The sequence below is a fragment of the Oryctolagus cuniculus genome, chromosome 6 (assembly GCF_051225735.1).
Source record: "Oryctolagus cuniculus isolate XC-2025 breed Fujian yellow rabbit chromosome 6, ASM5122573v1, whole genome shotgun sequence".
NCBI classification, from domain to species: domain Eukaryota; kingdom Metazoa; phylum Chordata; class Mammalia; order Lagomorpha; family Leporidae; genus Oryctolagus; species Oryctolagus cuniculus.
Window position 1 is genome coordinate 34,058,853 of NC_142872.1, and position 17,425 is coordinate 34,076,277.

Here is a 17,425-nt window from a genome sequence, read left to right on the forward strand (position 1 = left end):
TTATGTTTTATTTATTTGAAAGGCAGAATCACTGAAAGAGAATAAGAGATAGAGAAAATGAGAGGTTTTCTATCCCCTGATTCACTCCCCTAAATGCTTGCAAAATAATGGTTTTGCCAGGTTGAAGCCAGAAGTCAGAAATTCCATTCAACGTTCCTACATGGGTGGAAGAAACCCAAATAATCGTGCCATCATAAACTGTCTCCAGGAACCTACTAGGAGGAAATCAGAAGTAGAAGTGGTGGGCTGGTGCTGTGGTGCAGTGGGTTAAGCCACCAACATAGCACTAGCATCACATATGGGTACCGGCTCAAGTCCCAGTTGCTCCAATTTTGATCCAACTCTCTGCTAATGCTCCTGGGAAAGCAGTGGAAAACGGCCCAAGTGTTTGGGCCCCTGCACCCATGTGAGAGACTCAGATGAAACTCTTGGCTCCTGGCTTCTGCCTGGCCCAGCCCTGCCTTTTGAAGCCATTGGTGGAATGAACAAGCAGATTGAAGATCTCTCTCTAGCGCTCTCTCTTGCTCCCTCTGACTTTCAAAAAATAAATAAATATTTATATTAAAAAAATCCATCCTTATGTGTTAGAAGGGAACTGACTGCTCTTGTAGACATGTAGCATCCCTCCATTAAAAAATAATAATAACAAACAGAAGTACTGATAGGACTTGATACCAGCTGCTTCATTATGATTGTGGTGTCCCAATCAGTAGCTTAGCTCACTATGCCACATCTCCCAGCCATGTACCTTTATTTTTAATGCTTATCAAAATATACCACACATCAGCAGAGTAGCTGTTGTGAATGCTTGATTTACTTAAATAATATAGCCTAATTCATATCTTCAGTCCCGTAATTATATAGGTATACAGGAAGTTTCCAAAAAAAAACTTCATTGAAAATGCACATTATAAAAACACTATCCATAAATTTCAAAATTTTCTTACAGAAAAAATAAAATCATTTTTAATTCCATTTCTCATGAACTTTTAAGTATTCATATTTGTCATGATATGAGATATAACTTACATTTAATTTTACGGTTGGTTATTTTTCCTATATGTTTTGCACATTTAGATATCCTGTCTATACAGTGTCGCCTAACCCCACACTTGTTAACAGCAGACCTGCCATACAAGGCAATTTGTTGGTGGGTTGGTTCTACCCGCCTTCCAGGTGTCTACCTTCAGGGCAGACTCAGGAAAGCCAGACCTCCTGGTCTACAGCATGCTGTGTCACCTCAGGCTGATGCAGTGTGACACTCCTGCATGAGAGATCAGCAGAGCTCCCTCCCCACCAGGTGCAGTGGAGGCCAGGCCTCTGGTCCCCACCTCCAGCCTGAGGGATACTCAGAGTTGTTCATCAGAGGCTTTCCATGGTGTATGCTCCAAAGAGTCCATGGGCAGGTGGAACCAAATGACTCTACAAAGACAAATAACCTGGATCTGATATACAAGAATACATCAAAACATAAAATATTATTAAAATATAAGCTTATTTTGGCATAAACATTTTTAAATCCATGCAGTTTCTTTACACTATGCATTTTTCAAGAAGTTTCTGATGATCCTTCATATGCATAGATTTCAAAAAAATAGGCACCAAAATAAAATCATCTTAATTATACTTTCTACAAACTTTTTGAGATAGCCCCATACTTGATAAAGTTATCCTTATTACACTGTAACAGAAAATGCCCCCCAACTCCTGACATGTGTAACCTGACCCACCCCTACCTACTTAATACAGAGGCCATGTGAAGAAGAATGTCACACCTGTTTCTCAGTCCTCTGAGTGAGGCATGCCTACTCTACTTACTCCCACCCATACACAACTGAGGTGGCCAGTGGCCTCATTTGCATATGGTCAGTTGGCATTGATTTCCCAGGTCATTTCAATTCAGGCTAGTGCCCTCTGGTTGGAGTTTGGAGACAGAGAGATGAGCAAATAATTGAACCTAACAGCGGTCCCCTCAACACAACGGGATGAGCAGCACAGAGTAAAAAGGGAAGATACGTTCAGTATGAGCACTTTGGCATTTTCTCAAAAAAAACTATAATAAAGAACCTTGACCCAGACAGCTATGCACGGACACTTGCCAGGTCTCCTGGAAAAGGCTGTGTCAGTCTCATAATCTCAGGCCTGAATGCTGCACACTACCTCCCTTAACCACTCACTGCTCCAGGATTCTTTGTGCGTGGTCAGCTGAACTGATGTGAGAAGGGCAGCACAAGGAAACAAGAGGTCTTTAGAAGGAATGAGACAATAATACGCCCTCCTAAAAGATACTACTAACTACTCCACTGAGAAGGTGTGAGCCATTCTCAGAGAGGACATGGGATGCCTCGAGGTGACTGACGGCCCCCTCCCTATTTTAGCCGTTATTCTTCGAGACAAATGGAGAAGCTTAATGCCCTGCTAGTTCTAGGATGTGGCCACATATATCCCATTCATAAGGATGGGCCTGTGATTTACTGCCAGGAAATGTGTCCTTAGGGAAAAAATAGGTGGACTGATGGACAAAGATTTAAGATGAGGGATGAATTCCATCCTGGTCCCCTACATAGGTCCCAGGAGCCCAAGTACTTGGGCTATCCTCTGTTGCATTCCCAGGTACATTAATAGGAAGCTGTATTGGAAGTGTAGGAGCTAAAACTTGAACTAGCACCCTAATATAGTGCTGCAAATGGCAGCTTATCCTACTGCACCACAATACTGGGCCCCAGTTGAGCTAGTTGACCATATCCAAAGGCTAAATATATCTTGATTTCTTTTTTTCACATACTTTCTTATTCATTTCCTATTTATTTCATATGTTTTTAAGGTAGTCATTTCAAAATACACTTTCATAAACTGAATTTTCCATGCTGTTTCTTTCTAAGAAAAGAGGAAAATCCAGATGAAAGCTCTCTTTAACTCCACTTTTCTTACTCTCAAGTGATCTCCAAACAATTGTTCCAATCCTCCCTTGGATATTTTTCTGTTAAAAATCTGGATATTCTAGTCTTGTTCTCCATAGCAACCCTTCACACCTATTGCTCCCTCCATCTCTCAGTTGAACTGCAACCTCTTTGTGTCAACTTGATTAACTCAGATTGACATTCACTCAGATGTACCCTCCAAAATGGGCTATATTATGAAGCAGTAATAACTGAACTATTAAATGTCAGTGTTTTGGCCGGCACCACGGCTCAATAGGCTAATCTTCCGCCTGCAGCACCAGCACACCGGTTCTAGTCCTGGTCGAGGCACTGGATTCTGTCCCGGTTGCTCCTCTTCCAGGCCAGCTCTCTGCTGTGGCCCCGGAGTGCAGTGGAGGATGGCCCAAATCCTTGGGCCCTGTAACCACATGAGAGACCAGGAGAAGCACCTGGCTCCTGGCTTCGGATCAGCTCAGTGTGCCGGCCGCAGCAGCCACTGGGGGGTGAACCAACAGCAAAGGAAGACCTTTCTCTCTGTCTCTCTCTCTCACTGTCCACTCTGCCTGTCAAAAAAAAAAAAAAAAGTCAGTGTTTTGTAGAAGCAGAAGGTTAGTTTTCATTCACTTCAAAGAGAGTTGGCAGAGATTCTCATGGTTACTCATGGACATAGGCTGAAAAAGACATTAATGCCACAGTATCACACAGTGAATCCAGAGTTTCTAGAGCCAAGCAGGAAAAAAGGTAGAGTTTAGCCAGGGATTGGCTCATGGGTCGTAGCACAGTGCCCCTTCCCACCCATTTCTTGCAGAGAAGTCTTTTTTGGTTTACAGTTTTGCTGATACCATCTTGAAGTTGTTAATTTTTGAAAAAGGAGCTTCACCTTTTTATTTTTTCATTGGATACCACAAATTATGTAATCAGTTCTAAGGATTGTGTAAGAATCCCTATGAGCATGTAGTCTCCCCACACCCTTTTCCCTATTACTTAGACCATAGTATTGATTTTTGCAAAGATAGCTAAGAAATTATTTTAATGCACCATTGCTAATGAATATAATGTTTTCTTTTTAAATTTTTTTATTTATTATTTTTTGACAGGCAGAGTTAAACAGTGAGAGAGACAGAGAGAAAGGTCTTCCTTTTCCTTTGGTTCACCCCTCAATGGCCACTACGGCCAGTGCACTGTGCCGATCCGAAGCCAGGAGCCAGGTGCTTCTCCTGGTCTCCCATGTGGGTGCAGGAACCAAGCCCTTGGGCAATCCTCCACTGCACTCCTGGGCCACAGCAGGGAGCTGGACTGGGAGAGGGGCAATCGGGACAGAATCCAGCGCCCCGACCGGGACTAGAACCTAGTGCTGGCGCCGCAAGGCAGAGGAATAGCCTAGTGAGCTGTGGTGCCCGCCCAAAGTATGTTTTCTAATACATAAGCTTAACTAAACAATGATTTTAATTCCATGGAATGATTCTAAAAGTTCAATCATATGAAAACTATTCAAACATTCAACAGCCTAGCATGTTGAGTAATTTTACTAGCCAAAATGGTGCTAGACGATATGGAAAAACATAGAAAGAGGTAATGCACCTGTCCTCTAAAAGTTTATGTTCCAGAGTAGTTCTTACCATTCTTTAAGATACATACAAATCTCATGAGTAAACTACAATTCTGACTCAAAGATCTGAGAAGATGTTTGTGATGCTTCATTAATTTTTAATTATAAAATGAAAAATTACTTATTGATGGAATAAAGCATGAATTTTTGGTCAGGTGTTTGGCCTAAGGGTTAAGTACCTGTGTTTGAGTTCCAGTTCTACTGTCAATTCCAGGTTCCTGCTAATGTACATCCCAGGAGCAGTGATGATACCTCACGTAGGTGGGTCATTGCCACCAACATGGGAGACCTAGATAGAGTTCCTAGCTTCCATCTTTGGCCTGGACCAGCCTTGGTCATTGTGGGCATTTGAGGACTGAACCTTAAGGTGGGAGAACTAATTCACACCCATACTCTCTCTCTCTCTAATAAAATAATTTAAAAATGTTTGGGTATATGTAAACATTTGTGGAATTTAAATTAAGTGAAATAATATACTCATCATTCTACATTCTTATCATTTAAAGATTTATTTATCTACTTATTTTTAAGGCAAAGAGAAAAGGAGAGAGAGTTTTTTTAAAGATTTATTTATTTATTTATTTATTTATTTGAAAGTCAGAGTACACAGAGAGAGGAGAGGCAGAAAGAGATAGAGAGAGAGGTCTTCCATCCACTGGTTCACTCCCCAGATGGCTGCAACAGCTGGAGCTGCACCAATACGAAGCCAGGAGCCAGGAGCCAGGAGCCTCCTCTGGGTCTCCCACACAGGTACAGGGGCCCAAGGACTTGGGTCATCTTCTACTGGTTTTCCAGGACATAGCAGAGAGCTGGATTGAAAGTGGAGCAGCCAGGTCTCAAGCCGGCGCCCATGTGGGATGCCGGTGCTTCAGGCCAGGGTGTTAACCTGCAGTGCCATAGTGCCGGCCTCAAGAGAGATATTATCTATCCTTTGGTTCACTCCTCAGACTCCAGCAACAGCTGGGGCTGGTCCAGGCCAAAGCCAGGAGCCAAGAATTTCATCCAGGTTCCCACATGAATAGCAGAAGCCCAAATCTGCTGCTGCTTTCCCAGCACATCAGCAGGAAGCTCTATCAGAAGTGGAACAGCCAAAACTCCAACCAGCACTCTGACATCATTTGAGGGCATTGTAAGTGCAGACCTAACCTGGTACACCACCATTTTTTCGTGAGGACAACATTTAAAAGCTAATTTTTGCAACTTAATCCATTATTAATGACTATATCCCCTTTGATAAACCTCTAGAAGTTGCTCCTCCTGTTGAACTGAAACTTTGGAGCCTTTGACCCACATCTCTGCATGCTCAGCTCCCGATAACCACCGTTCTCCTTTCTGCTTCTGTAAGTTCAACTCCTTTAGATTCCACAGATAAATGAGTTCACACAATATTTTTTTGTGCCAAGCTTCTTTCACTTAAAAAGATCCTTCAAGTTAATTCATGCTAGCATACACCAATGGATTTCTTTAGTTTTGAAGGGTGAATAGTTTCCCATTGTTTTTATGTGTCATGTTTTCTTCAACTACTCATATTAATGAACACTTACTTTTCTTTTGTTTTATTATAATAATTGTACATATTTTGGGGCTCCAGTGTGACATTTCAATATATGTATACAATATTTACTGATCAAAATTACCGTAATCAGAATTTCCCATTATTTGACGTTACTTTGTAATTGAAGGCTTGGAGTTCCTCACTTCTACTTGTTCACGAAATATATACAAGGTTATTGTGAACTTATTTCTTTAGTCTGACCTGGACTTTCAAACTCCCTCCACGTCCCCCTATACTTTTAGCCACCTGTAATTACATTATTCTGTGATCAGATTCAGTTTTATTTTTAGCTCCCACAGATGAGGGAGAATATTCAGTATTTGTCTAAGTCTGGCTTATTGTGTTTAACATTATGCCCTCTAATTATATTCATTTCACTGTTAATTGACAGAATTTCATTTCTTAAGTGGCTGAATAGAAATGTACTGTGTAGATATAACACATTTGCTTCATCTATTCATCCAAGGATGGAAACTTTGTTTGATTACATACCTTGCCTACTGTGAATAGTGCTGAACTAAACAGGGTAGAGCGTACGGTACCTCTTTGTGACAATGGTTTCCTGTCTTTTGAGTGAATATCCCAGTAGTGAGACTGCTCGATCTGATGGAAGACTCACCACACTGTTTTGCATAGCAGCTGTACGAACACACGTTATCACCAACAGTGTTTAAGTTTCCTTTCTCTACATCCTTGAAAGCATTCATTCCTTTCTGTTCAATAACAGCCATGTTAACAGAGGTGAGATGATATCTATTTATGGTTTTCATTTGCATTTCCCTGATGGCTAGTGATAGTGAATATTTCTTCATATATCTGTTAGTCATTTGTATTCCTTCTTTTGAGAAATGTCTATTCAGGTCCTTTGCCCTCTTTTAACTGCACTGGCTGGCTTTTGTTGTTGAGTTTTTTTACTTTCTGATCTATCCTGGATATTAATTCTTTATCAGCTAAGTAGCTTACAAATATTTTCTCCATTTGAGGCCAGCGCTGTGGCATAGGTAAAGCAGCTGCCTGCGTTGTCGGCATCCTATATCGGTGCTGGTTCAAGTCCCGGCTGCTCTACTTCCAATACAGCTCTCTGCTGTGGCCTGGGAAGGCATTAGAAGATGGCCCAAGTGTTTGGGCTCCAGCATCTGCATACAAAACCCAAAAGAGGCTCTTGGCTCCTGGCTTTGGACCAGCACAGCTGCTCCGGCCGTTGCAGTCATCTAGGGAGTGAACCAGTGGATCGAAGACCTCCCTCTTTCTCTGCCTTACAAATAAAATAAAAAATCTTAAAAAGTGTATATGTATTTTATCCATTTGTCAGTTATCTAGCCACTCTCTGGATCACTTCTTTTGCTGGGCAGAAGCTTGTGATTTTGATATAATCCCATTTGTCTACTTTTGGGTTTATTGCCTGTACTTTCGGGAACTTATACTAAAAAATCATAACCTATACCTACACCCACACTTAAAGTGTTTCCCCTATGTTTTCTTCCAGCAATTTTATTGTTTCAGGTCTAACTTCCAGGTGTTTAATCCACCTCGAATTTATTTTCTTATTTGGTGACATGTAGGGCTCTAATTTCATCCTTCTACATGTGTATCATGTGTATATCCAGTTTTGCCTGTACCATCTATTAAAAAAGACTATCCTTTCTCCAACATATGTTTTTGGCATCTTCATCAAAACACTACAATGCAAGTGACAGCTTAACGGATTGCACCACAATGCTGGCCTTGAGGAATTCTAAATATTTAACAAGCTCTCATGTCACTCTGGTGACACCAGTCCACAGAACCAGACTGTAGTAGCAAGGTTCTAGAAAATACCATGACATCATTATATACATATGCACACAATTTCTCTCCCCCTTTCCTACATATACACACACACATATATGTATACATATGTACACACTATATATATATATATATACACATTTAATAACAAAGAATTAATGTAATCTACCTTTTGAAAGCGATTCTGCTGACTCTCCATCCAGTTAAAAAATAAAAGGTCTATTTTAATTATAAAAATTTTGCACATAAAAATTTTTATGTTGACAGTGTCTATCTTTCAGCAAATCTGTTTTGCTTTGCATTTCCACTATGTTTGCATTTTTCATTTGCAAAATGACAAAGAGGCTCTTCTCATTTGCAGATTTCTTCGTTGTGTCACTTCCATAACTGATAGTGTCAGAGGATTTGATTAATGCTCTGTTTATGAAAACCCGCTCACCTTAGAATGTGCAGTTTGGCAAAAATCATCCATATCTGTTTTCTGCCTCTGTGTTCTGTTCAGCCAAAGGACGACGGCTGTTTTAGATTCCACGAGGCAGTGCCAGCAGCAGACTGGTTGGAAAGTGGCTTATTTGGGACTGCCACAGAAAGAGGCATTTTCATATCCACAGAAGACATAGTTTGTTGCCTGGGCAGTTACTTGAGTATTTCAGGGAATGTTCATCTTGTTTCTCTCCCATCTCTCACCTACAAAAATGTTGCAACACTACAATACCTAATTACTTTAAAAACTTTGAGGGGCCGGCACCATGGCTCACTTGGTTGATCCTCTGCCTGCGGCGCCAGCATCCCATATGGGCTCCGGGTACTGGTCCCAGCTGCTCCTCTTCCAGTCCAGCTCTCTGCTGTGGCCTGGGAAGGCAGTGGAGGATGGCCCAAGCACTTGGGAGACCAGGAAGAAGTACCTGGCTCCTGGCTTCGGATGGGTACAGCGCCAGCCGCAGCGGCCATTTGGGGGTTGAACCAACAGAGGGAGGACCTTTCTCTCTGTCTCTCTCTCTCTCACTGTCTATAACTCTGTCAAATAAATTTTAATTTTTTTTTAAAAGATGCCCATCTGTTTGTATTTCTCTCTGCCTTTCAAATAAATACAAAATAAAACATTAAAAAAAAAAAACTTTGAAATGTCAAATAGTTTGTCCAAGGACCAGCATAAAGAAATAAAATTGAAACAACCTTGGAGAAATTACCTGGGACAGACTTCATTTTTTTAAGCATGGAGGTGAACCACTGAACACTGAAAGTTAATAATGTCCCAAATTGATCTAATGGCCATTCAAAGCTGTGTATTTTTCTCAGTTGAGAGCTTTAAAACCCTGACTGTAAGTAATTAATTTATATTATAGAGCATTGTTCAGTTTACCAAAGCATTTTAATTCCTTATTTTTATTTATTTATTTATTTATTTATTTATTTATTTTGGACAAGGAAAAGAGCAGAGACAGACAGAGAACTCATCTGCTGGTTCACTCCCCAAATGCCTCTATCAGTTTGGGCTGAGTTAGGCCAAAACCCAGAACCAGGAATTTAATTCAGGTCTCTGATTTGGGTGGCAGAAGTGCAGCTCCTTTGGCCATCATGGCTACCTTGCAGGATGCACATGAGCAGGAATCAGAAGCAGAGTGAGGATTCAAGCCTGGGCATACTGATATGGGGTGCAGGCTTCAAGTAGCACCTTAACCACTAGGCCCTCAAGGCATTTTAAATCATATCAATGAATAGTCACAAAAGCATCTGAAATATGCAACAACCATGACACATTTGATATGAATAAGGAAAAGAAGGGACCATGATCGTGGCTTAGCCATGGACCCAACTCTGTCAAGCAGTAGCACTAGGAATGGATCACAGGTTTGAGCCCTAGTCCCTTTATTTTTCATAAGACTGGAACATGTGTTACTAACTTTTTTAGCCTCACTCTCACTCTGTGTGTTTTGCCTAAGCGGCATTGCTAATTTTTTTTCAGTTGTTGATAAATCTAAATAAGCCAGTGCTTCTTATTTTTCTTTCTTACTTGGCGAGTAAAAAAAGGAAAGCGCAAACTCAGCTTTTCTGGTGCCTGAAACATCTTAGAGTTATTTAAGAATACAGTATTTTAATTACAAAATCATTACTGGTGGGAGAAATAGTCATGAAAGTAACTGAAAGGATTTAAATAAAGTTCAGAGGAACATATCTTATACTGATGTTTTATTTTCCCAACGTTTTCGTTAATAGAATTTATTAAAACAGTATAAAGAATAATACAATAAATATCCTTTATCAATCTATTCTGTATCTTCCATGCAGATTCAATAATTATTAACATTTTTAACATAGTAGTTTAATTTTTTGCTGTATCATTTTAAAGTTTATTGCTATGTCATCTCCATTCACTAAAAATTAAGAACAAGTTCCCTACTTCATTATGCTACCTAAAAAAATAACATTTTGGGTTTGCTTTTTGCTCACATCTAACTTTTAATAAAGTCAAATTATATAATTCTTCACACTGCATTTCAGCCTCAATTTATCATTTGCTATATCATTGTTTAGGTCTGAATTGTATATATCACTGTTGTTTTTCATATTATAATTTTTATTGTATGGCTTATGATTTATTTAATTTGGTCTTGAAAGATGGATTTGGGCAATTATAATGCAGGCTTAATCCCATTTATTAATATACTTAGTAATGATTCTTAAATCTATATTTATGTGTAGGGATATAACTAATCAAAAGGAATGTCTTCCAGTTCCTTTTATATAAAATGAAGAATTATGATCATTTTAGTTCCACTTTGTCTAGATATTTTCTCTCCATGACTAAGCTATATGGATATACTGAAGCTTGCTAATTCCTTCAGTTTTGTTTTTTGTGCAGCAGTTTTATCAGATATTCTCATTGAAAATAGCCCTTGCTCACCTATGCACCGAGCAGTATTTTTTAATATAGTTGACAAAAGAGAAATATGAAAAATATGAAACAATGTGTGATTCATCCATGCGATGGGACACTAGACTGAATTTACACAAGGAGCAGATTTTGCTGCAGATGGTAATCATCTGGAAGTCACAGATAGATTAATTAGCTTGACTGTGGAGATTTGTATGCACCAAAATGCCATGCTGGACACCTTAAATATATTCAATTACATCAATTATACTTCAAGTAAACTGTTAAGAATGATCAAACTGAAAATTCATTATTTCCTTTCTATTTTACTACATTTACTGTTAGCTAACATCCTGGGGTTATTTTCCTTTCTTGTAGCGAAATGCTCTAGAATTTTGGACTACTGTGTTTCTTTTCCTAACTCCACATTCAGTGATCCTGTATTTGTAGCTTGAAATTGCCCACAGTAAGAACATTTACATCACAAACACCAGAAAATACTACAAATCCAAGCTTGACATATCATTTTTTGTGCTTTTTTAAAAAATATTCTACTGGCTGAACTTAAAGTAATGAAGATTACATTTAAAGCTGTGTTGTAACTGCTACATCATGAAGACTACAAAAGATGAAATAACCTTCCAGTATGCAAAACTGTAACCAAATTGACAAGTAAGTCTTGCACAAATCAGTGACATTTTGGCATATGTCTTTGTTGTTTCATTTTCATCTTTCTCATTTACATAAACAAGATTATTAACTGACATTCCTGTTGGAACTACACTTGATGAACCTATGGATAAACAACTACAAACACACCATTGTTGCCAATCTTCCAGTCAATTACCACTTACTCAAAAATTCTGCCTCTTTTCTCCACTCCCAGGAAATAGGAATGGGAATCTGATTCATCACTAACTAAAGAAGTTTATTAGTCATAGAAAGATAAAAGATGAAAACAAAAGTGCACCATCACTTCCTATAGTAACTTCATTGCCTGCAGCTTTCACAATACCAAGTTCTATATTTATTGGAACCTAGACCTAGATTTGAGAGTTTGGGTTACTTTTGAGAACTAGGTCTGTTTTAACCAGGAAAATACACCTAATAAGATACCATGTCTCCAAGCCTGTTTGGATGAACCCATTTATTTCAATTCTTAAAGCAATTTCATTTAAAAAGTAGAGCTTGTGTCACAGTCAGTAACAAAATTTGTTCCCTCACTGAAAATGTGTATACATCAAAATCAATTCTCATTTAATCCTTCCCCCTCATTTACTGCAGTTCCATTTTACTCTGCATATTTTATTTTTGCTCTCTCAAATTATCTCAATTCTAAAATATAAAAAGGTAGTTTTATCCAAGAAGAAATGAGATTCACCAAGATATCCTCTGCCCTTGAGAAACTCTATGGCTAAGACTTACTGAAGATGGCATCCAGTTAGAACAAGGGTGTGTTAATTGTCAGGCAGCAAGGGACATAATGTCAGACTTCTGTACTAGGTAACTGGGACACTGGTGTAGTTCCTTGTGTTTGTTCACTTTAACACCTGCTTTCATATACTTCATCCCATCGGTCCTACAATGATGCTCCAGGGGTGTCAGTTCAGTAACACTTATTTGGAATCCACTGAACCAGGGGCTATTAGAAGCTGAACATAGAAAATTTGATGACACTGCCAAGATGCTTAAGAGGGTGCTCCTTAGTAGGGTAGAGGGAAGGACTTAACTGAATCCTAAAATGGGGGAAATCCAGCAGCAAGGAAGCTTGTTTATGAACAGCCTTGGACCCAGAGAGCACGCCCTGTCTCGTAAGCCTGAGTGTGCTGCTCTTGGGCCACTTGTTCTCCCATCCTTAGGCTACTCTTAGCCTGACCTGCTTTGTAAAGGAGAGTGGAAGAGGGAAGATCTCTCTTTCCTGAATTTCATGTCATCTGGCTTTGGATTGTACTTGAAGAATTAAGGAATTTGTGATATAGCAGAGGATGGAGGAAAAGGAGAAGACAGGTATCAGTATCCTCTCTGTACCTTGAATATCTTCCCAGCATGGATGAATCCCTTCTGTGACTCTAGCTCATTTAAGAAAGCTCTTCCAAGGCTCCCACTTCTATGGTGGCCTTGTTCCTGAGATCCAGTGCCAGCACCCAGTCCCTTTGTCTCTCCAGCCTAGTAACAATGCTGATGTTCAACTGTAGGTGAGCCAATTGCACATTAGGGTCCTCAGTAGATTCCCCACCTGTGGATTTGTGCTTTCTTTAAGGGTTATCTCTTGTAATTACCTGAAGTGTAGACACTTCCATGTTCCTATGTAGATTTTCACTAATACACAGATCATCAAAACTCCAGATCCATAATAATCATAGTAGCCAATACTTGCTGATAGTCTATTAGGTGTTGGGCACTGCCCCATAAACTAGAGATTCTCAGCAACCCCACAGGCTAGGTATTTTTGTTAATTCACCTTATCAAGATAGACACTAAGAAGTTCATGGAAAACAGAGTTAAGTGATAAGCATTTATTGGTGCAGAAAAACTTGAAATCTTTGCAAAGGTTTTTCATAATGTGCATTTTCCATAAAGTTTTTGAAAACTCCTCCTATGCATGGATTTTACTTTTGTTCTGCAAAATAAATTTATCTTTCAAAACAATTTTTCATGAACTTCAAGAGGTAACCTCATGTTCACTTTATATGATTATTAGCCCCAAACTTGGTAAATTGCACTTTATTATCATTTCAAAACAGCTATTTATAACCAAGAAATCAAAGTACATCCCTAGAGAAAATCACTTATCCATGAATGAAGGTTGTACAAGAGGAAGAAAAAAAGAATGAAACTGGAATAAAAATATCAAACAAGTTCATAATGGCAGTAGTAGACCTTACCTGTCAATAATTACCATTAATCTCAATGCACTAAAATTTCCACTTAACATACATAGAATGACTGAATGGATTATAAAACAGATCCAATTACATATTGCTTACAAGAAACTCCACTTCACATGGAACGACACATATAGACTGAAAGTGAAAGGATGAAGCAAGATATTCCATGCAAATGGAACCCAAACGAAAGCAGAGGTATCCATACTTTTACTCATAGAGTTCAAATCAAAAGAAATGAAAAGGGACCAAGAAGGTTATATAATAAGAAAGGGCTCAATCCAGCAAGAGGAAATAACATTTGCCAATATATTTTCACCCAATATTGGAGTACACAGATACATAAATCTTACTTACAGTTCCAATTAAGGATCACTTGGGCTACTGAGAAGGAAGAGAAAGATAAAGCTTCAACATTTAGTCAAAGCATTCTAAGAGTATCCATGTTCCCCAAAGGCAAGGAATAAGGTGCCTTCATTGTTAAGCAAGGGAAAGCAAAAGAATGCAAATCTCAGGGACTAAGGACACAATTGTCCTTTCCAGCTACTTCTTTCCACACATAGAATGATTTTCCTTTAATGAAAATTTCAAGACCTGGATTTTGTTTTGTTAATGAAGGCAGCAATGTCTAAGTCAATTGGAATACATAAAGAATGATAAGATGAAGGAGACGCCATCTTCTTCAAACTCGGTGAGAGGAGTCTGCAGCCAATCATGTTACTGGCAATATTGCCCGGGGGAAAGAACCTTGCTCACCACACCACAGTGAGTACACTGCCATCTTCTTCACCCAACTACTAGGAGGGAGGAAGCACCATTTAAATGAGGCCAGTAGCAGTCACGGGTCTCCTGTGCGTTTGTATGATTAGGAGATCTTATCAAAGTAATAAATCTGTGGTCCCCAGTGACTTGGAGTCTGGCCTGGAGGTTTGGCAGAGGACAGGATGCCCACCTAGCCTGTGAAGTGTTTCCTTCCTCCTTGCTCTATCACAGGCACTTAGACTCAGGCTGCTAAAGCAGAACACTGACAGACAGTTGGATCTGAGAATGTCTCTGCTCTCTCCATGGATGGGATAAGCTCACAGGGCTGAGAATGGATCTCCTGCTCACTGTGACTGTGGGAACCATATGCTCTGTGACTGTGGGAATTTTGTGACTATATGACAGGGCATGAGGTGTGACTGGGTCTCTGGGCAATCACTGCCTGACCTCAGAGCTCAGAGTTCCCCAAGTGCCTTGCATGGGTCTTTGCAAGGTTTCCATGTTCATACTGAGGACTGCACAGATACTTTGTGTGATTTGTTCATGTCTGTGGGTGCGGTGTGTAGCCACTGTGGGCTCACTCTGGGCATTAATCATCTTGGTAGAGAGGAGGTGAGGCAAGAGATAAAGTATTGATATCCATGAGCTATAAAGTGCTCAAGAAACTCAAAAACAACAAAACAAACAACCCAGTTGTAAAGTGGGCAATGGACATAAACAGGCATTTTTCAAAGGATGAAATTCAAATGGCCAACAGATACAAGAAGAAATGCTCAGGATCACTAGCCATCAAGTAAGTGGAAACAAAGACCACTGTGAGATTTTACCCCACCCCAAGTTAGAATGCTATCATTCAAAACACAAGAAATAATAAATGCTGGTGAGGATATGATGGAAAAGGTACCCTAATCTACTGTTGATGGGAATGTAAACAAATACACCCATTACGAAATAGAGTTTGATGATTCCTTAGAAAGCTAAAAATTGATCTACCATATAATTCAGCCATCCCATTCCTAGGAATTTACCCAAATGAAATCAGCATATGAAAGAGTGATTTGTACACATATGTTTATTGCATCTCAATTCACAATATGTAAGCTATGGAATCAACCCAATGTCCAACAACCAGTGACTAGGTAAAGAAAATGTGGTATAAATGCACTATGGAATATTACTAAGCCATAAAAAGGATGAAATCCTGCCTTTTACAACAAAATGGATGCAACTGGAAACCATTATACTTCATGAAATAAGTCAGTCCCAAAAAGACAAGGATCATATTTTTTTTCCTGATCTGTGGTAACTAACATAGGACAATAAATTGTAGTGTATAATTATTTGTACTGTAATCTGCATAAAATCTGTCGAGAGGAAATGGCTTAAAATCCAAATGAATTGTAACAACACAGGAAAGATTCAAATGTTACATCATCACTGATTCTATTTCACTGAAAGAAATTATGTATGACTAATTGACAAAATTTGGTATATGGGTCAAATTATCATTTTTCCATTCAATTATAGTTTACAGCCACTGTCTATATTCCCACTAAACTAAGGTCTTTTTGTTTTTGTTTTTTGTTAAACTTCTTATTTGGTGAAGTTTTAAGCTGAATGAAGTATTAAGACGTATCTGTATCCATAAGGTTCACTGTATCTCAATTACCACAACTACAATAGGGACTCAACCCATATGTCCATGAACTGATGACTGGATGAAGAAAATGTGGTATATGGAATACTACCCAGCCATAAAAATATTAAATCCTGTCTCTTGAAACAAAATGGATGCAACCAGAAACAATTACGTTTAGTAAAATAAGCCAGTTTCAAAAAGACAAATATGTTTTCTCTGGTATGTGGCTGTAAATAAAGAATACAAAAGATGTATACAAATGACATGGGCATCTTGTGGTATGACTGTCATTTTAGCCCTTTATATTATTCCTGTAGTACTGTGGTATTATTACTTTTTACTTGTTAACATGCCTTCATATGTCATTAACTTGATCACAGCACCTGTGAATTCCTTGGTGTGACTAGAGTTTCACTGAAACTAGTAGTATACATCCTCCTATTCTGGAATCTTATTTGAAATAATGCATAGTTGTGACTAGTTTGAAACCAACCCTATCAATGATTAAAGGTGTTTATTCATGAAATTACTTGAGTTTCTCAAAGCAGAGTATGCCTCCAGATGATAAGCATGCCACTAGAGTCTCAGTGTCAGAATACAAAACACCACAACTTTATACTGGAGCAGTGCTTTATATTCATGACTCCTGCAGATGTGTGTGAAATATCCACTGTTGCTTTTTTTGTCAATACCATTTCATCATCACCAAAAGCCAATTTAATAAGCTCAGTTCCTCAGCCCCATCCCTGTGATGACTTCCTTTCCCAAAGGAAAATATAATCTATTTTTAACCATTGAGATATTTTAAAAATTCCTTTATATTCAGTCTCAGCTCATTAAGAATAGAATACATTTCATTCTTCTGTTCCATTTACTCTGGTTACACACTGAGTTGGATTTAAGATGAGATATCTCATCGCGTTTTTACTCAGGAAATAGTTTTCCTGGGTGCTCTTTCAGGTACCTGAATTTGAAATTTCCTGTCTGCAGTGATCATGTATCAAACCAGTTAGGATCAAATGGCTTTGCCTACATGAATCCATGCATCAGAGTGTTGAACAATGACCTAGGACCTAGGTTAGCACAGAGAGACACCCCTGGATAATTCACACCAGCCGATACACATCTCTCAACACTCAACACAACGACTTCTCCACTAGATTTTGTGTGGATTGCTGGGAATAATGCTGGAAGAGTAATATGCAGAAAGATTGAGACATTGAAAAATTGGCCTTTTTTTGGGGGGGGGGAGTTGCTGTTTGTTGTATTCCTGTGTAGTTTTAAAGTAGATATTTCAGGGGTACTACAAAAACTCAAAGAAAATGGAATTAAAAGATTAATCTATTTTTTGTGTGTTTTTAAAGCATCAGTGCATATGAATGGACTTCCAA

General features: G+C 38.9%; 1 long non-coding RNA gene across 9 annotated transcripts in view; it reads right to left on the bottom strand.

The window, feature by feature from the left end:
- The window catches only part of LOC149126097 (uncharacterized), a 434,465-nt gene that overhangs the window by 64,371 nt on the left and 352,669 nt on the right, over positions 1 to 17,425 (bottom strand). For 2 of the 9 annotated variants that reach the window (XR_016236311.1, XR_016236293.1), the window contains one exon: positions 1,027 to 3,484. The exons of 3 other annotated variants lie outside the window; for them this stretch is intronic. This is a non-coding gene — a long non-coding RNA (uncharacterized LOC149126097). Of the gene's footprint in view, positions 1 to 1,025; positions 3,485 to 17,425 lie in introns of those variants that run through there. 4 more of the 9 variants (XR_016236314.1, XR_016236297.1, XR_016236302.1 and 1 more) reach the window with 4 other exon arrangements.